Source organism: Meles meles, chromosome 19, assembly GCF_922984935.1.
Source record: "Meles meles chromosome 19, mMelMel3.1 paternal haplotype, whole genome shotgun sequence".
NCBI classification, from domain to species: domain Eukaryota; kingdom Metazoa; phylum Chordata; class Mammalia; order Carnivora; family Mustelidae; genus Meles; species Meles meles.
In genome coordinates this window covers 54,912,636-54,936,201 of record NC_060084.1, presented here as the reverse complement: position 1 = coordinate 54,936,201, position 23,566 = coordinate 54,912,636, and the positions used below count along the sequence as shown (strand labels likewise).

At 44.0% G+C, this 23,566-nt stretch overlaps 1 protein-coding gene across 1 annotated transcript in view; it reads right to left on the bottom strand.

Annotated features, from left to right (window-relative positions):
• The window catches only part of LOC123931367 (putative protein ZNF720), an 867,309-nt gene that overhangs the window by 630,917 nt on the left and 212,826 nt on the right, over nt 1-23,566 (bottom strand). The gene's annotated exons all lie outside the window — the stretch shown is intronic.

Below are 23,566 nucleotides of genomic sequence, written 5' to 3'. Positions count from 1 at the left end.
CCCCTGCCACCGCCACTCACAACTTCAGCGTCAGCATCGGAACCGTGGGCTGCATGGACCCGACCCTCCCAGACTCATGGAGCAGAGACTCTGTCACCTCTTCAGGTCCAAAGCTGCAAACCAACTCTCAGAAAACCACCCAAAGCCCTCGGGCTCCCCCCTGGCCTCGCTGAGAATCTCCTGGAGCCCTTAATTAACACAACAGAGTTGTTTTCGCCCAAACCAACTGACAGAATCTGAGGGGGAGGCCCGCAGAGAAGATCCTTCCTGAAACTCCAGAGGTGACCCTGCTGGGAGGGAACTGGGGAGGTGACCAGGCCAAGCAGGGGAACCAAGGCTGGGGCTGGGAGCAGAGTTCGAGCCCTGCCTTCTCCACCATCAGAGTTTCCGGAGACTGGTTCCTTCTCTCTTTCTGCTACACAGAGGGAGACCCCTGACAGACCGAACTTTCCCCATATAAACGCTAATGTCCCTTTCAAGGTAAACACAGGATTTCAGAGCTCTTCCTTTCTCTGCCTTTGATTCAAAATAACCAGCCAAAAATAATGCTCAGGCCAAACAGACATATTTTCGGGTGACAAAACACTCCCCTTCCGTTGGTAGGTGTTTCTGTTCGTAAGGACCTGCCACACAGTCTTCCACACTGCATGTTCTTTTTACCCCCCCATCAGCCATATGAGAATTCTAACCCTCAGCATCATCAGGAAAATTGGATGTTGTCCTTTTTCTTTATTTTAGCCATTCCAGAAAACACTGAGTGGTTTCTCGCTGTAAACTACGCAGTGTTCTTACAACAGCTGTCTTGGTGACTGAAATGAAAACCACTTGAAAAGTATCAGGTTGAACAAAGAAAAAAGCAATTAATGCTTCAGTGAGACTCCATTTCCGAGTAAGTAACCTTTATCTTCTCCACAGAACAGGGAACGCAGTTCCACCCTGACAGCATGATGAAAGGGGCTGGCAGCACAGACACAATTCCTCTGGAAATCGGACATAATCCCAAATTTCCCTACAAAACCCCAGCCCTTTCCCCAGGTGGGCTGCAGGTTTCATGCCCCCAACCTGCTGAGGCCTCCTTGGTTGGCAAAGCAGTGAAGCTCCAGCTGCCCTTGATCCCCAGCTCTGTCTGCACGTTCTGTTCTGGGTGTGAAGTGTGGAGGTCAGTTCACACAACAGAATGAACGTGAGGAGAGTTTAATTTGGTTTTCCTGTGCTGTTCTCAATTCTTCAGCTGGTCTAAGACTTAAAATGATGTAAGACATTTTCAGTAGAGAAAAAAATGAAGTACTTAATTATGGGAATGAGAAAGACATGAGACTCAAAGACATGTGATTGAAGCTTCTGTGGCACAGTGAATTAAGGAGGAGGAGGTAGGATTTCAAATTTCCAAAGAGGGGATTATATTCAGAGGAGAAAGGAAAGATGAAATGTTTATCAAACAATGGTTTGTACTCCAGGTAGGCAACTCTTCCTCTTCCTCCTCTTCCTCCTCCTCCTCTCCTTCTTCTTCTTCTTCTTCTTCTTCTTCTTTTCTTTTTTTTTTTTTGCAATTTTATTTTTTCCCAGTGTTCAAACATTGTTTATGCACCACACCCAGTGCTCCATGCAATACATGCCCTACTTAATACCCACGACCAAGCTCACCCAACCCCCCTCCATCCCTTCCATAACCCTCAGTTTCCTTCTCAAAGTCAACAGTCTCTCATGCTTCATCTCCCCCTCTGACTTCCCCCAACTCACTTGTCCTCTCCTCCTGATGTCCTCCGTGTTATTCCTTATGCTCCACAGGTAAGTGAAACCATATGATAATTGACACTCTCTGCTTGACTTATTTCACTCAGCATAATCTCCTCCAGTCCCATCCATGTTGATATAAAAGTTGGGTATTCATCCTTTCTGATGGAGGCACAATATTGCATTGTATATATGGACCATATTTTCTTGATCCATTCATCTGTTGAAGGGCATCTTGATTCTTTGCACACTTTGGTGACTGTGGCCATTACTGCCATGAACATTGGGGTACCGTTGTCCCTTCATTTCACTACATCTGTATCGTTGGGGTAAATACCCAAGAATGCAATTGCAGGGTCATAGGGTAGCTCTATTTTTAATTTCTCAAGGAATCTCCACACTGCTTTCCAATGTGGCTGCACCAACATGCTTTCCCACCAACAGTGTAAGAGGGTCCCCCTTTCTCCACATCCTCCCCAACACTTCTTTCCTGTCTTATAAATTTTGGCCGTTCTAACTGGTGTAAGGTGGTATCTCAATGTGGTTTTGATTTTAATCTCCCTGATAGCTAATGATGTTGAACATTTTTTCACGTGTCTGTTATAGGTAGGCAACTGTTTGTGATATAAACTGTCAATCTCTGGTATCCATGTAGGAAAGAATGTTAGGGTTTGATATCCTTGGCAAGGAAAGAATTCTTCAGATGACTATGGTGCAAAGGGTGGTTTTATGAAAGCATGGGGACAGGACCCAGGGGAAGAAAGACCACACTGTCATGAGGTGTGGCCCATTATATACTTTCAAGTTGGAGGGGGTTTGGGATAGCACTAGTATCTAAGGAATTTTGGAAGCAAGGTATCCAGGATCTTGAGGGGCTATCAGTTCTTGGGAAAAGGTCATTTATTACCAACAAAAAATCCTTAGTCAGGGGGCCCCTTCTGATGTCTATCAGTGGGCCATCTGCTTGGATGATGTTTACCAATAGGTAGCTAGGGGGTTTGAGAGAAAATGGAAGTTTCCAAAGGAAATGTTATATGTTAAAGTAGACTTACAGGATCCTGCTGGGGGTTGGGGAGTTCAGGTCAGGATTGTCTTTTCCCATAAGCAACCTTTTAACATCATGGCAGTTGAGTCCTTGGAGGAATGTCATTCTACCTGTTTCAAGGATATGTCAATGACTTGTAGGTATAAGGATATTAGTATGTTTTCTTCTGCCTTTGTTTCCCACATCATGATCAGCTCTCTTCCTAATAAAGGTCCTCCATCTAATTGATTCTTGAATACACACACACACACACACACACACACACACACATATACATAACTCAGCACCAAAGCAGAAGGCAATAATGCCATTTGTATCACAGCACAAACCTTGAAGACAGGTTTCTAACTTTTTTTTAAGATTTTATTTATTTATATGACAGACAGAGATCACAAGTAGGCACAGAGAGGTAGCAGACTCCCCACTGAGCAGAAAGCCTGATGTGGGGCTTGATCCCAGGATTCTGGGATCATGACCTGAGCCAAAGGCAGTGGCTTTAATCCACCGAGCCACCCAGGCACCCCAAGACAGGTTTCTAACTTAAATTGAAACACTCCGTTGGCCTCTTGGGACAACTTAATAGCCTTTAAATTTCTGCGTGCACCTTTCCATGAATGATGGAGTAAACCTTCCTCTTTACATCTATATATCACAAATTGTCTCCAAGAAGGACTGGTAATCCCACCCCCTGGCACAACCATGCCTGGGGACACATACCTATCCTGCAAGCACCTCTGTAATGTCCATGGGAGGCACAATGAGCATGCATGCCCTCAAGAACTGTGTCAAACTGTCCTGCTTCCCTCCTCCTGATTGACTGTCCTCAAGCTCCTTCAAAACTCTGAAGGCCTGGTAAATTCCTTGGAGTTGATTTTTGATCATAAGTCTTCTTTCCAAGTGGTTCGCCCCCTGAATAATGCTGATATTCCATTCCAATCAAAACTCATGCGCTGTGCATTGGCTTTTCAATGGAATGACAGCCAGCTTGGGTTTCTGAATAACAAAATTGTCGGATCCTTCAGCACAGTGGTCAGGAAGAACTTCTGTGATGTTTTATGGTGCAACTTAGTAAGTTTATTGAAGTAGCACGGGGTGGGATTTGTGCTCAGAAAGAGCTACACTTTTTTTTTTTCTTTGAGACAGATGCCCTGCTAGTGGTGGGTGGTGATGGGCAGAGGAAAAGAAACAAACCAATTTACCACTGGGCAGGGAGCCCACTGCAACGCCTTGTGCTGGGAACCTCACATCATGACCTGAGCCAAAGTGAGACCCTTAACTGACTCACCCCCAGAGCCCCTAAGACCTACACTTTTAATGTCTGAAGGAGGTGGTTGCATGCTTAGTGCTTAAGGGGGTGGGCTCTTGCACCCAATTACTTCTGTAATTCTACAGAAGTAGATTATAAATGATTCCACCAGTTTCTTTATATTTTTAAAAATATTATTTTTTCTCCCACTTTTTTTAATTTTTAATTTAAAAAATTTTTATAAACAGATAATGTATTATTAGCCCCAGGGGTACAGGTCTGTGAATCACCAGGTTTACACACTTCATAGCACGTACCTTCCCCAATGTCCATAATTCCACCACCCTCTCCCTACCCCCATCGCCTCGGCAACCCTTAGTTTGTTTTGTGAGATTATGAGTCTCTTATGGTTTGTCTCCCTCCCGATTCCATCTTATTTCATTTCTTCTTTTCCTACCCTCCAATAAAAATATTACATTTTTAAGATTTTATTTATTTGATAGAGACAGAAACAGTAAGAGAGGGGACACAAGCAGCAACAGAAGGATGAGGAGAAGTAGGCTTCCCTCTGAACAGGAAGCCCAATGCAGGGCTCATGACCTGAGCCTAAGGCAGACACTTAATAACTGAGTCACCAGCTGCCCCTAGAACGACACCCATTATGGCACTGAGGAAAGGGTGGAAGGTCCCGCACAGTAGGAAGGAGCTTCCCTGAAGGATCACCTAACCACAGTGGATCTTATTACCTTGCCTGGGGTTATGTACCTGGAAAACGGGCCTTGGGAGCAACCATAGCACATGCCTTGCTGATCTGGCCTATTCCACTGCCCAGAAGGCTTCTTCATCTCAAACATCTATTCTACCGTGTGACATCTTAAAGCTGCCCACATGATTGCATCATCCAACACCGCCTCCATCCCTTGTCACAGATCTAGCCAGGGGAAGTACAGTAATCACTAAAATCCAACAGCATTAGTCCTCAGGAACACAGGAGATCGATCAAATCATCAAGATAAAACAGGACTTCCCTAGCCAGAGAAACCCACATTTGCCATTTTGTTTCCCCATTACATGTATTCATCAGATGACACCAGCAGCTCTTGCCTTGCAGCGACTAAAGGGAGCCACCTCCAGTCCCTCCCCACACTGTAAAGAGTTCCTCACATTTCCTATTAATAGGTCTTCTCATTCTTTATAAGGATGATGCTTTCCTCAAATTTTACTGAGATTCACATCCAACATCGTCATGCTAAATGTCTGAATTAATACCCCTTGGCTTTCCATCTATGTAATCTCAATGATGCATTATCTGAGGACACTGCCTCTGTAGCACAGGCAAAAAAGAATGGCTGTGGTGCCTGCATAGATGGAAAGAAAAATGACGCAAATAAAACTGGAGATCTAGAGATAAGTAGGTCATAAATCAAGTAGAAATTATTTTTCTACATCTAAGGAGTCACTTGGACAACTCAGGACAGTTCTCCTCCTCTGCATGCTAATTCTTCATCTTAAATATATTTTGTCTCTTCCTTGGGCTACAACACCACTCCTATTAGGATAGATTTCTCTTTCTTAAGGGGTATCTATGACACACATAGGATGGTCGTATGTGTATGTGTACTTCATAGACACATCAAAATAACACTCAGTGTAGGACATGGGGCACATGATTTCATTTGGGGCCATGGTGCAGTGCTATAGAGTCCCAAGTCTAAGTCCAGAATATGCCATTCTGCCTAAAACAGTTTTAGGAAAGGCCTGGGGGAGGTGGAGTCTTCTCTGAGGGACATGGGAGGGAAAGCATTACAAGATAGGAGAGATGGTGGCTCATAAGGACAGAGTACAAATGTCCTATCAGATCTTCCACTAACCTGTGACCCTGCAGCGTGTTGACTGGGGAATGCACTAGTGAGAAGGACTCCTGTCAGTGTAAGGCCCTGACAAAACTGCTAGCTACACAAAATCGATGCCAAGTAGCAGCATCATGGAGTATGTGAGCTAAAACACCAACAACATCTCTATGTTACATACCTCGGTAATACACCCATTGTAGTATCATCGTATTCACAAAGAGGAGAAAATCACAGCATAGACTAGGGGTAAAACAGTCACATATCCCTGAAACCTTCAGACTATTGGGAAAATGGATTCCTAGGTATATTATTCTATTCTATTACCAAACAGGAGATTGATTCTATCATTAACCTGCAACCTTCAATGAAGCAAATTAACATGAGAGTTAGGATAATACATCATCCATGACACACCCATATCCATATGTTAAAACACACTAGGTTTTATTAATGAAAATATATTAAGTTCACACAAACACTAAGTTATACATTTCAAATCCAGTCTATCGTCACCATTCAAAATACAGAATACACATGTGCAGAAGCATTCGCGTGTTGTCCGAAGGATGTGGGAGTCCCTATTTCCAAAAATTTCAGGACTGAAAAAAAAAAATTTCAGGACTGAGGTACATTCCTAAGAAATGTGCGCGTTCAATGGTATGGTATTGTAGGGAAGGGTTAGCTACCCTGCTTCTCATCTGTCAGGATTTCCTCATTTAACCACATCAAGTCATACTAGGAATTGATGGTGCTTACAAAGATGCCTTGGTAGTGTATTGCCTGCCACCTCCTTTTTCTTAAAGAACAATTAGTAAAACCTTGTATTTCTAATATTGAGGAAGTTCTTTAGTTTAAAACATGGAGTAGTATGTGTTCTGAACACCTACTTCATGGTAACTTACATCAGTGTTGTAACCATAAGCATCTCCACAGAGATTTTCCTCATATGTTGTATATTATACGGTCCTACATCTTCCATGGAAAATTAGGCATGCGTGTGTCCACTTAATGTAGCAAGGCATCTAGTATCTTTGATGGAGCAACAATCAGCCACATGCTCTTCCATATTCAATAAAGGGATTCTCAGGAGAGATTTCAGAGTAAAATACATGAATATTGTTAGTCACAAAAGTCACATAGGGTCAATGTAAAACATAAAAATATTGATATCCCTCATACATATGTAAAAGTCCATTGACTAAATCTGTAGAAGCAGAATACCGTATACACGTTCTAAATGTCTGAATTTTCCTTAATCACTATTTTCATACAGAGTACTGTCTGAATAAAGTGAATAAAGTATTCCTTTTACTTGATTTATGTTACATTTATTGGAATTTAATGAGCAATTAAATAGTCTTCTAAATATTTATGCCGTTCAAGTTACTTTCCTGAATGCACTCTCTGGTGCATAATATCCAGTGTTTATTAAAATGAATACCTAGAGGCACCTGGGTGGCTCACTGGGTTAACGCCTCTGCCTTCGGCTCAGGTCATGATATCAGGGTCCTGGGATCGTGTCCCACTTCGGGCTCTCTGCTCAGCAGGGAGCCTGCTTCCTCCTCTCTCTCTCTACCTGACTCTCTGCCTACTTGTGCTCTCTGTCTGTCAAATAAATAAATAAAATCTTAAAAAAAAAATGAACATCTACCCACGTTATGTTAAAAGGGTTTGAAACTCATACACATTTTGTGAGACTGAGCAAGGACTGAATTCCAAAAAAGGCTTGTCCATTTTCTTTACATTTTACAGTTTTGCTCCTCTATGGTAACTAGGATGTTAAATAAGTTGGGAGTTCCAGTGAGAGGTCAGACACATGCTCTCTCTGTGTACAGTTACTCTCCTATAGTGTCTCTTCAGACACTGAAGGAGAAAGGACTTCAAATCTCCTCAAACATTTCCAAGGAGTGACCATCAGAGAAACTAGCAGAACACTCTCTCTGTGGGACGAGCATTACAAGCTCATCCAAGCCAGATGAAGACACTACAAATGCCGAAGTTCACAATCTACCTCCTGGGTGAATTTTCACTCAAAGTCCACAATAAATAGCAATCTGAATCAACAGCACATTTTCCCTTTTTAAAAGATCATCAAGAAGGAAATGGTCCAGGATTAAGGGCGTTCCAATATACAGAAAACCATAACTTGAAGACTCCACGTTAACAGAATGAAGATCAAAAATGACATGATCACATTAAGTGAGACAGAATACAAATATGGGCACAGCAGACAACGTGTCACATTATAAACAAAGTAGAGAGAGAAGGATACCCCCTCAACACAACGAATGCCCCAGATGTGTGAAAAGCTAAAATCTAACCTATTCAATAGGGAAAGACTGCAAGCTTCTCCTCTACGATTCTCAGTGGGTCTGACAGGAATGGGGCCGGCATCGAGTACTCAGGTACTGCAAAATAAAAAATAGCCACCAAGCATACTTTACCGGGCAAAACTCTTTCACAGATGTAGAAATCAAGACATTCCTAAGTAAAAAGCTCTAAGTTTACCAGTAGACCTGTCCTCTGAGACACATAAAAGGAACATGCTCTCGATGAAATGAAAAGCATTCTACACAGAAACTGCAAACTGCAACCACACGAGGACACAAAGCTGTCTTCTAAACATAAATATTTAGACAATTACACAAACCTGTAGTGTTGTAAGTGTTGTAATTAGGTATCCCTGACGGTTATTTCTGCTACAGAATTTTGTTTCTAAAAAAATATAAAAATCTTTGATGTAGGTAATAAAGCACACGACCTAAAGACAGAATTTGTGATATCGGTAACAAAGTGGGTACAGTGGTGGAGACAGGAAGAAGTTTTGTATGCAATTGATGGTATGAGATTTAAAAGCTTTGTTTTACCTTTAAGCTGTTTTAAGCAATCTGTAAGGTAACCACAATGAAAATACTCACAGAGGACACAAAAGTTAATGAGGAAGGTACCAAGGCATATCATGGTATAATACTAAAATTAAAGATAAGGTATATCTTTCTTATTTAATGTTATCAGGGACCGGTCGACCATATTTTACTGGTTTCTGGGACTTGCTTTTAAATAAATTCTCACGGGGGTGGGGAGGTAGGGAGTAGGGTCAGTTTAAGTGTTACTGCATAAACAACAAAATCACTATTTAACTCAGTCAGTTAAAACCCAAGACTGTTGATTTCCACTTGGGCCATGATCTCAGGGTCCTAGGATGAGCTCTTCCATTGGCTGCAGGCTCAGCTGGGGATTGGCTTGAGATTCTGTCCCTCTCCCTCTCCCTGGCCCTTGCACTAAAGTGTAAATGAATCTGTAATTAAGATTATACTGCCTCCTAGGGGATGTGGAGACTCTGTTGTCTAAATGTGGTGTCTGCCAGTCAGGTGGGGGTCCCGAACGCGGGTCTATGATTGGGTGGAGGAAGTCACGTGGGACTGAAGAGTTCACCTGAGGCAGAACCACACTCTTCGCAGTTCATGGAATATCCTGCAGGAGAGCCAGAGGCAGGAGCCAGAGGAGAGAGAGGCTGTGTGCAAGGAGCAGGGGGTGCGGTGGGGGCTCTTTTTAGTAAGGGAAGGTGGGGAGTTCGGGGGCTCAGGGAAGTTTCCCTCTTCTGGGCACGGTCCCTGGTTGTCAGTAGTTCATTGGTTAGTTCAGGCCTGTGGCTCTTTTGAGGTGAGTCCCCGATGGGTCTGTCTGGATTCAGCAAGGGAGTCACTGGGGGTCGTTCTCCATGCCTTTGCTCAAGCCCGCTTGCCTCAAAGCAGCCGCTACAGAAACTTTAGGTGATTGAACTATATATATATATCCTCTGTTTTCATGAGATTCATATTCTGAATTCCTGTTTTCAGACCCAAAAAAAACCAAAACAAAACACCAGTGATTGTGTGTCCTTGGTTGTTCCTTGGCACTGAGATCACTTTTCTGTATCTCCTCCCCCCAAATGCATGTTGGCCATCATCCTCCATGCATGTCCCCCACTGATAACAGATCTGCAGGGTCTTCTGTCCAAGGTTTCACTCAACAATAGTAAGTGATCTCATCACACCAGCCAAGCCCTTAAGGTCCTGGAAACCTTGCTTTCAGCTTCCTTAGTGATGGCTGCGCTCCTGAGCCATTCACCATTTTAGTGCAGACTGAGTTCCTGCTCACACCACAGTGCAGCGCCTCTGACCCTTGGGGCCTGGGCCTGGGCATCATCAGGAAGACCACAGCTTTTGCACGTCCTGTTTTTTTTTTTTGTTGTTTGTTTTTTGTTTTAAGATTTTATTCATTTATTCGGCAGAGAGAGATCACAAGTAGGCAGAGAGGCAGGCAGAGAGAGAGAGAGGGAAGCAGGCTCCCTGCTGAGCAGAGAGTCCGATGTGGGGCTCGATCCCAGGACCCTGAGATCGTGACCTGAGCCGAAGGCAGCGGCTTAACCCCCTGAGCCACCCAGGCGCCCCAAGACCACAGCTTTTGCACCAAAGACATCTCAGTAATTGTTTCTTCATCATCCACTCCCATGCCCCAAGATTTCACATCAGAAACATGTCAAGAATTCTTCCTTGACCATTGGCTCCTCTCTTGCAGGCCAACAGCTCGCAATGGACAAAGAGCGCTGTGACCTCTGTGTAGTTGATAGAGTTGAGTTCTGGGAGTGAAAGGAGTGAAAATTCTCAACCAGCATCCCTCTGCCCGATTGGCTTTTCTTTTACTCCACACCCATGTCAGGGAGAAGGAAAGGTAAGGTCTGGTTCTACGTGGTGACACTAACTTCCTCTTCCATCTTAGGGACCATCATGAACTCTGTCAATGGCCACTTGATGACTGTGGTATTTATTTCAGGGACTGCTGACATTCAGGGAATTCTCTCGGGAGGAGTGGGGACACCTGACCCATACTCAGCGGGAACTGTACAGCGATGTGACGTTGAAGAACTAGGTATAGCCCACCGGGAAGAAGCTGGACAGTGCCATGCTCCTCAGGGCTGGAGAGGATGCGGGGACACCCCTTCCCTCCACTGGTAGATCGCCAGGGGTTTCGAGTCCCCCTAGACAGTTAGGGGATTTGAGTCCCCCTGGACGGCCAGAAGATCAAAAATTCCCCTCCGCTGGCAGGTTCTGGGTAAGAATCACTGGGCATGTGATTGTCTTTGTCTTGTCTTTTTGTTGTCTGCTGTGCTGTTTGTTGGGTTTGAAGGAATGGGTCAAGCAGAGAATAAGGGAACTCTGACTTTTAACATCTATAACTGGAGCCAACTGGGGTTAGTCTAACTCAAGGGAAAGACTTTAATAAGGAATATTCCCAAGCAGGTGCCAGAACAAACTTTGTTTTAGGGACATTCCTTGCCCTCTCTGGCCCAAGGGGGACTGCCTAGTCCCTCCCCCTTGCTGGCGGGGAAGCATGGCATCTGCTCCTCTCTTGGAGCTGATGAGCCCTGGAACTGGGAACCCTTTCTCTGCCTTCTGGTGGCACTTTGTTCTGTTCTTCACTGTCAGGAAGCAAGGAGAATGCCCCCTGGACCTAACACCCCCCACTCTGGATCTTCCCACCCAGGTCTCAGGTTAACATTCGAAATGGAGTGGGCCTAGGTGGAACGTAAATCAGTATTTGAACTAAGTTAAGTTTGTTGGCTTAATTAGGATAAACATGTCTTTTGAGTTAACAGTAATAAATGTGAAATTCAGAATTTTTATGTCAGGTCAAATAAGCTCGTGTTATTTGTTAAAATCTCTGTTAAATCTATTAGCAAAGAGATGACTAAACTGATGGTTAATTGTCTCAAAATTTTTTTAAGATTTTTTTTATTTATTTAATTGACAGACAGAGATCACAAGTAGGCAGAGAGGCAGTCAGAGAGGAGGAAGCAGGCTCCCTGCTGAGCAGAGAGCCCAATGCCAGATCATGAACTGAGCCAAAAGCAGAGGCTTTAACCCACTGAGCCACCCAGGTGCCCCTGTCTCAAAGTTTTAATGGGGAATTGTTAAAGTAGCTTTCTAAGTCTTTGGTAACCTGAAACTTTAACCAAATGGGATAAAATGCTAGAGCGCTGGTTGCTGCAACTAGGTTTGTGCTTTTGAAATCTGTTGGTAAACATGTTTTGTGCTTAACTGATTCATAAATTTGCCTTCAAAGAATTCTGTTGTAACAGTTCACAATTGGTTTATATTTAGTATTCAGTAGAGGTTAAGGTATTTCTAAGAGTACAAAATTCTGCTAATGTAACTAAGACTGATGGAAATAAGGGAACTGGCTCTGTATGTAGAAAGTAGGAGATACGTTAAAAAGGAGAGAAGAATACCAGATGCCTGATCCTGTTTGAGTAAGAAAGAAAAACAGCCCCGGGGCCACTGTCTGAGCTAGATCCATTCATAAGACATGGAAGGACAGACTGATCGCCTCCCATTAGCCAGGGATACCCAGGGGGGAGGTGTCCAACCTGTTTGAATCTGAAGAGTGCCTGACTGTGAATGTGTCTGGGTAGCTTCGGCTATGGAGTCTGAGTGGGCTGCACCCTGAGTCTCGCGGGGTGTCATATGGCTTAACAGTCATTTACTCCACGGAGCAGCCTGGTCCCGGGTTTATACGGACAGACCTTAGCTAAGATGCTCCTAAATTCCCGTGAGGGACGCGAGCAGGACAGCATCTGAAAGATCCTCCTCCCTTTGTCTGCGACATCATTCATGCTGGGAGGGAAACCCAGTAAACCCACTACCTTGGGTTACATTTGGGTAAATGCTGTAACTACTCTAGAGGTTCTACACATTTCCTAGAGTTTAATGTTTTGATAAGAGTCATCACTTGATATTTAACCATATCGATTCTGAGTTTTTGTCATTCGTAATTGTTTTAAAATTGAAGGATTTGAAAGGAAGAATCTGACTGAGTTAGTGGGAATAGTAGAAATAGCTGCTGAGGACTAAGGGTCATGCTTGCGGGGGACGAAAGCTCTCTTACAGACTCTGCAGGGAAAGGGTATCAGGTGTCAGCAATAAAAAGCCCAGCTTTGTCAGAGCCATGCCACTTACTTAGATTTTGGTCTCCATGAGGGAGTTTCTTGGGACGGTGGGCTACCGCAGGCTGTGGATACCGTGGTTCATGGAGACGACACGACCTCTCTGTGAACTGGCTAAGGGAGGACTCACTATGGTAGAGTGGACAGCTGAGGCAGAAGGAGCACTTCGGGAATTACAAACAGACTTACTGAGTGCCCCAGCATAGGCCATCCCAGACGTTACCAAGCCCTTCCACTTGTATGTGGGTGAAAAGGCAGGGGTGACTGAAAGAGTTTTGACTCAGACTCTGAGGCCTTGGCAAAGGCCAGTAGCCTATCTTAGGAAGAAACTAGATCCAGTAGTGGCTGGGTTCCCCATTGCCTCTGCATAATTGCTGCCACGGCCCTCCTGGTCAAGGATGCAGGTATATTTACAGAAGTGGACTAAATTAGACTGTAAAGGGGATTGGGCTAAGATTAGAACAGGAAAGTTAATTCTTCCTCGAAGACCAGGAAGAAAATTAGTAAGCCAAATGATGAGGGAGCAGGAGGCCGGCTGAGGACAAAGCAAAAGCTGGCACTTTGCACCCCCTCTCCACCTGCTCCCCTTGGTAATGTGTGTAACATTCCTCAGGCACCCCTGGATGCCCTAAAAGAAAAACAAATAGTTAACTTGCAGAGATCACAATCTTGCAAGACAGGAGTCTCCCTCAGTCTACAAATGTCCTAGAGATTTACAACAAAAAGCTATCTTATCAATAGCCCAATTTCCAGAGACAGATAACTCAGTTCCTTGAGCCCTAATGTCACCCTCCCCTCCATAAAAACTGAAGGAGGCTGAGGCAGAAGGAAATGTAAATAAAGTTATATTTCTTCTACACCTAAATCTCACTAACAAGGATGCCTGATAGGAGGAATGTGACATTCCACCAGGAAACTCCCAATTGTCTTCCTGTTAATGCCTCATTAAAGGGAAAAACGGCCTTGGCTTGATAGTAACCAGGCCTTCAATATCCTGACAGTCTTCTTTATTCTTTACCCTGATAGCCCTTCTGAACACCCCCTTTGTCCTCACCTACCCAACTCCTATGTATATAATCAGCCACACCTCACATCCCCGGGGCAGCAGCTCTTTCTGCCCATGGGTCCTGTCCTGTGCTTTAATAAACCACCATTTTGCACCAAAGATGTCTCAAGAATTCTTTCTTGGTCATCGGCTCTGGACCTCACCCTACCAAACCTCACCTATGATCTAGAACTTCATCACAAATACATCAGGGCACTCATTTGGGGACACGCAAGCTTAAAGAGCTTATGGACAAGCAGTTCCAGGTTTCTAAATTAGACCGTATGGCTCAAGATACGGTTGATAGATGTACTCAATGTCAGGCGGCAGATGCGGGAAGAACTAAAATGGGAAGAAGGAAAAGAGATAGAGGTTTGGGTTACCTCTTGTGATTGGGTCAGACGATGACCCTGCATTTGTGAGTTCAGTCTCACAGGTAGTGGCCAAAGCTGTAGGCACTAATTGGAAACTACATTGTGCCTACTGGTCCCGGAGCTCCAGGCAAGTAGAAAGAATGAATCGGACTCTTAAAGAGACCTTGACAAAGTTAATTCTGGAGACTGGCGGTGGGTGGGTAGATCTCCTTCCCTTGGTCCTCCTCAGGGCACGATGTACACCCTACTTAATAAGGTGACCCCATTTGAAATAATGTTCAGGAGACACCCCCACACACACACCCTCGACTACAAGAGGTTGCTATAGCAGTCTGTCTTAAACAGTCTGTCTTAAAAAGAGCCCATGCAGGGATCCCAACTGCCCACACTGGGATGGAGATGGAGGTGGAGCCACATCCTTACCAACCTGGGGACTTGGTTTGGATATGCAGCCACCAAGTGGGAAATCTGGAGCCTCGCTGGAAGGGACCTTTTACTGTCATCCAGACCACCCCCACAGCAATAAAAGTAGAAGGCATCAAGGCCTGGATTCACGTGGGTCACTTTAAATGAGCCGAGGATGAGAATGCCCCCCAGAGGTGGATGCCGCTGCCAATGGACCCGGCTGATCGTGGACTAAACTAAGACTCAAAAAACAATGAGTTCATTAAATTCATCGTTGCCCCTGTTGTTAAGATATAGGCGGGAGGTATAAGCAATTGCAAAATAAAAAAGAGGGGGGCTTAACATACTGTTTCTAATAAAAAAAAAAAAGGAGGGGCCTCGGCATAATCCTAGGAGAGAAGTACTGTTTCTGGGTAAATCACGCTGGAGTCATTAAAACAATCTAGCAGAGGTTAAAAGCGGGGTATAGAACTGGCTGAAAAGTCAAAGATTTGACTAATCTCCAAAGAAAAGGCGGGAATGTAAGGACCTATTTTATATTTTTATATTTTAGCCAGAGGCTTCCATTGAGGTTAAACAATAACCTTGTTGTTTAACCCTTAAACTGTCCCTGCTCCCCTTCCCCCAGGGAATTTACTTAAAAACAAGTCCCAGAAACCAGCCCCAGGTAACAAAGCCCTGATACAAGGGTGGGTCAGGCCAGGTGGAGACATCCGATCAGTGGGGGGATGCATACTGTCTCCCCAGCTACCAAGGAGTATGGGCCCCGCCCTTTGGGAGCCTTTTGGGCGCCAATTCTAACCAAGGTGATAGGCTGGTTCAAATGTCTACTATAGGGTAAGTTGTAATTCAGTTGGTCACCTACCATCACTGTGCAGCTTTCTGTGTGTTACAATCTCATTGGCCACCTGTGCGTGGCCAGGCCCAACTGCGTGACCTTTGCCCTTAAAAGCTGTTGGGGTCGGACAGGAAGGGAAACTCTTCAAGATGGCGGATACCCCAAAATGGCTGAGGTTCCCATCATCGCCTCCTCTTGGGACGCCAATGGATCAATGACCTGCTGACAGCTCGACACAGGCCCCTCCACCTCTCCTTTTGGACTTCCCCAACCGAACCCAATACCCCTCAAACCCCAGAAAAGGAAGTAACTCTGACTGGTCAGATTACAATCCTTCCTTTGCATAGAGGAAGTAACTCTGACTGGTCAGAGTACAATCCTTCCTTTGCATAGAGGAAGTAACTCTGACTGGTCAGAGTACAATCCTTCCTTTGCATAGAGGATGTAACTCTGACTGGTCGGATTACAATCCTTCCTTTGCATATGAGCCGACCAATAGGAAATAGTTCTGGTTTTCAACTTTATGTAATCCCCTGCCACCTTGTCTTGCGGGTGACTACCCCGACTCACTGCCCTCTTTTGAGTCGTGGAACCTCACCCAAGGGTGCCCACAATAAAGATCTGTTCTCGGACCCTCGCTTGTCTTGGCGGTCTCATTTCCATTTAGTTACCGAGAAACCTGACAAAAGCTAGTCTGTGAAACAGAGAAGGGTTGCCCTCTCTTGTAAGAGGTGCAGCCCCGAACGGTAGGTTTGATCCTCGGTGCTTGGCACAAATAAAGCTTTGCTTGACCTTCGCTTTATATCAGTCTCGCTCCTTTTAATGAACCCATTTTCGGGGGGGGGGGCATAACAAGAATGTTTTCAACCACACGCCTAAAGAGGATTAGGCATCCTTATGGATAAAGGCAAAAAAGAGAAACTGGTTTTTCTAGGCAGGGAAAGAGAAAAACAACTGTTCACATTTTCTCATCAAGCGCAGTCCAAAAATTCAAGAAAATTTTGCCTTTACAGAAATAAAGAAGACTCTCAGTCTTACACCAATGTACTTTAAATGTACCATTCATCTCAGTCTTAGTCTATCCTGACCACACCTAAAATTCCTTTCTAAAGATTTCCCTTCAAAACCTTCTACAATTTTCCTTTGCATTCAGATTTTTCCCAGGCCACTTTTCTCCAAAGAAGCAGTCTCATTTAGGACAAAACTACTTTCTTTTACCTTCAACAAAAATGTATTCCCATTCCTTGATCTTCCTTATACACACAGAGTTGCTTTTCTTATTCCTATGAGTGTTAATTACATTTAGCAGCATTTTGCACTCTTCAAAATCTTAGTCTCCAGTGAAGACTAGTAGCAATCAACTGTGAACTGTTACACCAGAACTCTTTAAATGGCAAATTTATGAATCAGTTAAGCACAAACCATGTTTATCCACACATTCAAATATCCTTAGTTCCTTTGCAATAAGAAGTCAAAAGCACAGACCTACATTTAGTAATCAATGCTTTAGTATTTTATCTCATTTGAAATAAAACTAGATGTCCAATGAATTCAATCCCACTTATCATCCAAGCAAAACGTTTCAGGTTACTGAAGACTTTGAAAGCTTTCTTAAAAATGGCCCATGAAAACTTTGAGACAAACAGGGTTAACTATCATTTCAAGTCTTCTTTTTGCTATCAGATCCCAAAAGAGGTAGCATGAGCTTAGTTGACCTCCAGCAAACCTCAATAGGATAACAGTTTCACATTTAATGCCAATAGCATTAAAGACTTGTCTATCTTAATTAAACCAACAAAGTACCTCCCTATTGCCAATTTTTACCTGGAAGACTGGTGGGGAAATCTGAACTAGGCAGTGGTTAAGTCCACAGGGTGGTCTTCTTTGCTCCTCACAATGAGTAGTAGGAAGAGGAGAAGCCAATGGTGCTGGAGGCAGGGAGGCCAGTAGAGAAGCCAGTAATTCAGGCCCCACCCAAGCTGGTGCAGAAATGGGAAGAGGGGGAGGGGAAGTGTTCCCAGAAAGCAGACAGAGGGTGTCATCCACTTGGCCAGAGAATCAAGCACTATGCTTTTTCCACCAACAAGGGGAATTAGGCAGTCCATGACAGGCCAGATATGACAGGGAATTTCCCCAAAACACAGGGCGTTTCAGCAGCTGCTTGGGAATGCCCCTTAATGTCCCATCCTGAGGGAGACCAACAGCTGGCTCCAGTCAGAGCCATTAAAATGGGCAATGAGTGAGGGAGAAGCTCCCACATCTACTAAGTGCAGGAACAGTGAGAGAGAGTCAGAAGCCCCTTTGTCCATGATGGCCTCTTTCCTCCCATAACCTGGGTTTGTTTGGAGGAGGCCTATTTAGATAATTACCATCCAGTAGGTCAGGAGGGAGTTTACTGATCTGCTCATGTCCAAACACATTCTGCAAGAGGCCTTTAGGTTCATATCCTGATTTAGAGCCTTGAAGGCCTGGGATGGACCAGGGTACTTATGTCTATTTTCCCAGTTTCCTCCAGAAAAGATCTAACTGATAGATCCTACTGAAGCCATGCATGCAGTACCTTTCTTAAATTTTACAGCCCACATGGTTTCTAGTGGCTTAAAAGGTATCTCAAGGTACAGTCCTTTGGGACTTGAAGAAGCCTACTAACGCCATGTGGAGCAGGCAATGCAATTAAATGAGGCAATTACATGAAAACAAAAGGAGGATGGTGATTCATGCTTAGAGCAAATATTAAGCCAGTTTCTGTCTTCTAAGGGTAGCAGTTGACCAGACATCTGGTCAGATGTCAGACCTGAAGCATCTTGACATAGAGGACAGGTAGCGACCACCAGACGGATCTTCCTCGTTTGTAGTTCAAAGGCATCTGCTCTTGTTTTCAGTGGCTTATGGAGCCACAGCCCTAAGACTGTTTATACGGGAGCTATTAGGACAATTTTATTACATCAGGTCATTTACATTAAGTTTGCAGACCTTTGGTGGAAAAAGGCAGTTTTTGTTCTCAAATGATTCCAAGTGTGAAACATGGGAGAAGAATCAGAATATTAATTTAGGGATTGGAAGTCAGGCACTAGATGACCCTAGAAGAAATCTGGATTCAGTACCTTTTATTATGAATACTATTAAAAAATTTTTAATCTACATACATGTGTTATTAAAATATATTTTTCCCTGTAATTACCTCATTGTTACCAAACACACCCAAATTAACACTAACTTTACTGTAAAGTAAGTCTAGCTCAAGAAAGAAAACTTGGCCTGGTTATTTACATAAGCACACCAAGAATAGAGGTTTGACTTATAGCCTCTCTTTTTTTTTTTTTTTTTTAGATTTTATTTATTTATTTGACAGAGAGAGACCACAAGTACGCAGAGAGGCAGGCAGAGAGAGAGAGAGAGAGGGAAGCAGGCTCCCTGCCAAGCAGAGAGCCCGATGTGGGACTCGATCCCAGGACCCTGAGATCATGACCTGAGCCAAAAAGCAGCAGCTTAACCCACTGATCCACCCAGGTGCCCCGTCTAACAACCTCTTTAAAGCCAGCTTTGCTGAAAATTTCATAATGAATCTCTAGACTGAAATTTCAATAGTGCCCCCAGGCCAGAAGCCAAGCCAAATACTTCCCAACAGACATTGCCCAGGAGTCCTTTAGGTTTGGGTGAGTTCCTCTCATCTTGAGGTCCCCCAAATATCCCTAGGTTCCTACACCTGTTACAGAGTGATCTTCTTAATAACCTGGTAAGGCTGCTGGGCACTCTCTAAGCAAGGTGTCAGGCTGCTATTTCCAAAGGGGCTTCATTGGTTGCATAGAGTGAATCCTAGTCCCTTTTAGGTGTCTCATCATGTCTGAGTCTATGCAGCTCATTCACAGCTACAAAACTCCAGTCAAAGGTTTGGTAATATAACCAGTGTTTGTTAAATACTTTTTGTTAAAAAATTTTTTTTAAGATTTTATTTATTTGTTTGACAGACAGAGATCACAAGTAGACAGAGAGGAAGGGACGCAGACTCCCTGCCAGACAGAGAGCCCAATGCGGGGTTCAATTCCAGGACCCTGGGACCATGACCCAAGCTGAAGGCAGAGGCTTTAACCCACTGAGCCACCCAGGTGCCCCAATACTTTTTATTTTATATATTTCTTTGAACTAAAAATTATGAGCATGAGCAAGGGAAGGGACAGAGGGAAAGTGAGAAGCAACTTCCCCAGAGCAGGGAACCTGATGTTGGGCTCCATCCAGGATGCTGGGATCACGACCAGAGGTCAAGGTAGATGCCTGGTAATGTGCTGAGCCACCCAGGTGCCCCATAGCCAGTGTTTGCTTATGTTTCTTGTCATAAGCAGACAGATTCTTATTGAAATTATGCAGATACATATTTTGGTATAAAAGTAGAACAGTCACTGAGAGTTTCTGAACTTGGGAGGAATCTGGAAGGGAGGAAAGATAAATGTTTCAATATATTTCCAAAGGTATTTTTTCTGCAATGTCTAGGAGGCAATCAATCTAAGACAAAAAGGTTAAGTCTGTAAAAACAAAACATTTCTAAGGCTCTTGTTTACATTTCAGTTAGTTAACATATAAGGTAATATTCATTCCAGGAGTACAATAGTGACTATACAATTCCATATAAAACCTGGTGCTTGTCACAACTGTACTCCTTAATCTCTGTAACTATTTTAACTCATCTGCTTACCCACCTGGATGCTGGCTTCCATCAGCTTGCTCTCTATAGGTAAGAGACTATTTCTTTCTTTGCGTCTCTCTTTTTTTTTCTTTCTCATTGCGCACTTTTTCATTTGTTGAATTCTACCTATGAGTGAAATCATATGGCATTTGTCTTTCTCTGACTGATATCACTTAGCATAATACTCCCTAGCTCCATCCACGTTGTTTCAAGTGCCAAGATTTCATTCCTTTTTATGCTAATATTCCATTGTACATACATATCAAATCTTCTTTATTCATTCAGTAGTCAATGACCAATTGTGTTGGACTGTTTGAAGCAGAAATGCTCATTGCCTCTCACTGCTGAACTGATCCTCCAGCAAATCAACACCACGGACAGAGCCAGAACCTGATCCCCTACTCATCATGGCACTGACTAGAGAGGAAGGCCCCACACAGCACTGCAGCTGCTTCCCTCAAAGGTCCCCCATTGGGGCGCCTGGGTGGCTCTGTGGGTTAAATCCTCTGCCTTCAGCTTGGGTCATGCTCTCGGGGTCCTGGGATCGAGCCCCGCATCAGGCTGTCTGCTCAGCAGGGACCCTGCTTCCCTTCCTCTCTCTCTGGATGCCTCTCTGCCTACCTGTGATCTCTGTCTGTCAAATAAATAAATAAAATTTTAAAAAAAAGTCCCCCCATCTGCAGTGGATCTAACCTTGACAGCGGTTATATTGTTATGGACTGTGGACTTGATCCTGGCCAAAGGACCAAGTGGCACTCCAGAGACCTTGGAGGATCAGAGGTTGATTTCACACCGGAGGGCTTAGAAGAGGGTACTCTATCAAGTTCTGAACCCCGAGCACAAACAAAGGGGGTATTTATACATTTTTACTTCCGTATCTGTGCCACTCTTGCAGCTGTGGCTGGTAGGGCTAGGGTAAAGCCTGGAATGGCCCTGGGGCTGGGACTGGGATTCCCCTGCTGGACTGGCCAGCCACTTCAGAACAGAGGGTTTCCTTATCAATAAACATGGGAAACGAGGGCTTGGGTGCATCCACAACACACACCTTGCTAATCCTGCCTATTTCACTATCCAGGAGGCTTCTTGCTCCCCACGTTTGTGACACTTTAAAGCTATACCGAAATGTGTTGGGAGCCATGAGGCCTGGTCGAAGGCATTGCCGCACTAGGTTAAGGTCTGAACTGATGCAGGCCTAATTCTGCTGAGGGCTAGATAGCCCCGCAGATAAGCATGGTCTGATAGTCTCTTGCCTTTCCTCTGATCCTCCTATCTCTCTCAAAGAGCCCCTTGTTAATCTGCCACAAACATCTCTCAGGCTTGTGGGCCAGAGCAACTTCAAGGAGGTAAATTATTCTGTACCCAAGACACTGGAGAAGTTTAAATGTGTACCGCAATAGACACTTTCTTCCCTAGGCTGATGTTTGTCCAAGGCTTTCACACGCCAAGCCACTGAAATACATCCTGCCTCCAGAAAAGGTAATACCTTCTCATTCCTACTTTTCTCCTATATACTTAGTTTCTTCAGATTTTCCATTAACCTATATCCTGTTTCCTGCAGTTCCTTACAATCTAGTTCATCTCGAAAGCTTCTCATTTTCCTTTAACCTATATCCTGTTTTCCATCAGACTCCAGACCAAAAAGCACATATTTCTGCTACCTCCCATGGCTTTCTGAGGGACATGACTACTTAAGAGGTAAGACCCTGTCCCCCATCCCTGCTGCCAGTGTGTACCCACTATAGCTTACACTAGATAACTTGTGCTGAACAAAGGGAAATTATCTGATGAGTGCTTGAGCCCTTTGATGTCCTTTGCACAAATGTAACCCCCACCCCAATTAAACTGCCTATATAAGAAGCTCTAAAATAAAATAAAATGGATACGCCTACTGACCAGAACTCACTGTGTGGCTCTCCCATTCCTTTCACCAAAACTGCCCCTCCTTTGGGACACCTGGACCTGCCAAGGCTGGACCCCGGCATAAATGATTGCATCATCCAAAACCCATCCCATCTAGTGCCACTGATCTAGACCTGGGCCATCACAGTCATCACTGTCATCCAAGAGCATCTGGTCCTCAGTTACAGACAGGAATTCAGTTAAATCATGAAGAAAAAGACTTCCCTACTCCTTTAAAACTAACATATTTGGATGCCTGGGTGGTTCAGTGGGTTCAAGCCTCTGCCTTCAGCTCAGTTCATGATCCTGGGGTCCTGGGATTGAGCCTCGCCTCCGGCTCTCTGCTCAGCAGGGAGCCTGCTTCCTCCTCTCTCTGCCTGCCTCTCTGCCTACTTGTGATCTCTGTCTGTCAAATAAATAAATAAAATCTTTAAAGCTAACATATTTGCCAATTCACGTTCCCCATTACATGTATTCACCAGGTGAGACCACCAAGCCTGTGTTTTGGAATGATTAAAGCGAGCCATATCCAGTTCCTTCTCCACAACAGAGTTTTTCACATTTTCTTTTAATAGGTCTTCCCTTTCTCTCTAAGGATGTTGCCTTCATCGAATTTTACTAAGATTCACATCCCACATCCAGGTCTAAATATCTGAATAAATGCCCTTTGCCTGTCCATCTCTCTAATATCAATTGTTTAGTGAGAACACCCTTGCCACAATTCAAGCAAAAAAGAATGGTTGTGATGCCTATTGAACTGGAAACAAAAATGAGGAAATACAACTGGAGATTTGGAAATAACCAGGAAATAAAACAAGGAGAAATTATTCTTCTAATGCTGAGTCTGTTGTTCACCCCAGACCACTGTTCTGCACATGCTAATTCATCATGTTATAATATTTTATATCTCTTACCTGAGCTACAATATCACTCCATTTAGAATAGGTCTCTTCTACTTCTGGCATATATATTACACACACATCAAGGTCATATGTACTTCATAGACACATCAAAACAACAGCTCAGTGTAACATACCTTTACTAGGGGCCTTGATTCAATGCTTTAGAGTCTGAACAGTAAGTCCAGACTAGGCCATTGAAACTAAAACAGGTTTAGGTAAGCTCTGCAGAAATCTTCTCTAAGGGATATGGGAGGCGGAAGCCTTGGGAAAAAGGACATGGCTACTCACAAGGGTGGATTGTTGTCATATCAGAAGTTATATTGCCTTGTGACTCTGCCGGGTGTTGTCTAGGGAACACACTAGTGAGAAGGGTAGGTGTCAATTCAAGGCTCCTGGAAAACTACTGGTTACACACAGAGATGCCAAATAGCAGTATCATGGAGTATGTGAACTACAAGGTCAACCATACCTCCATATAATCTGTAACATGTCAACAATAATGACACAGTATCCATAAAGAGGAGAAAACGATACAATAGATAAACTGGAGGGGGGAATC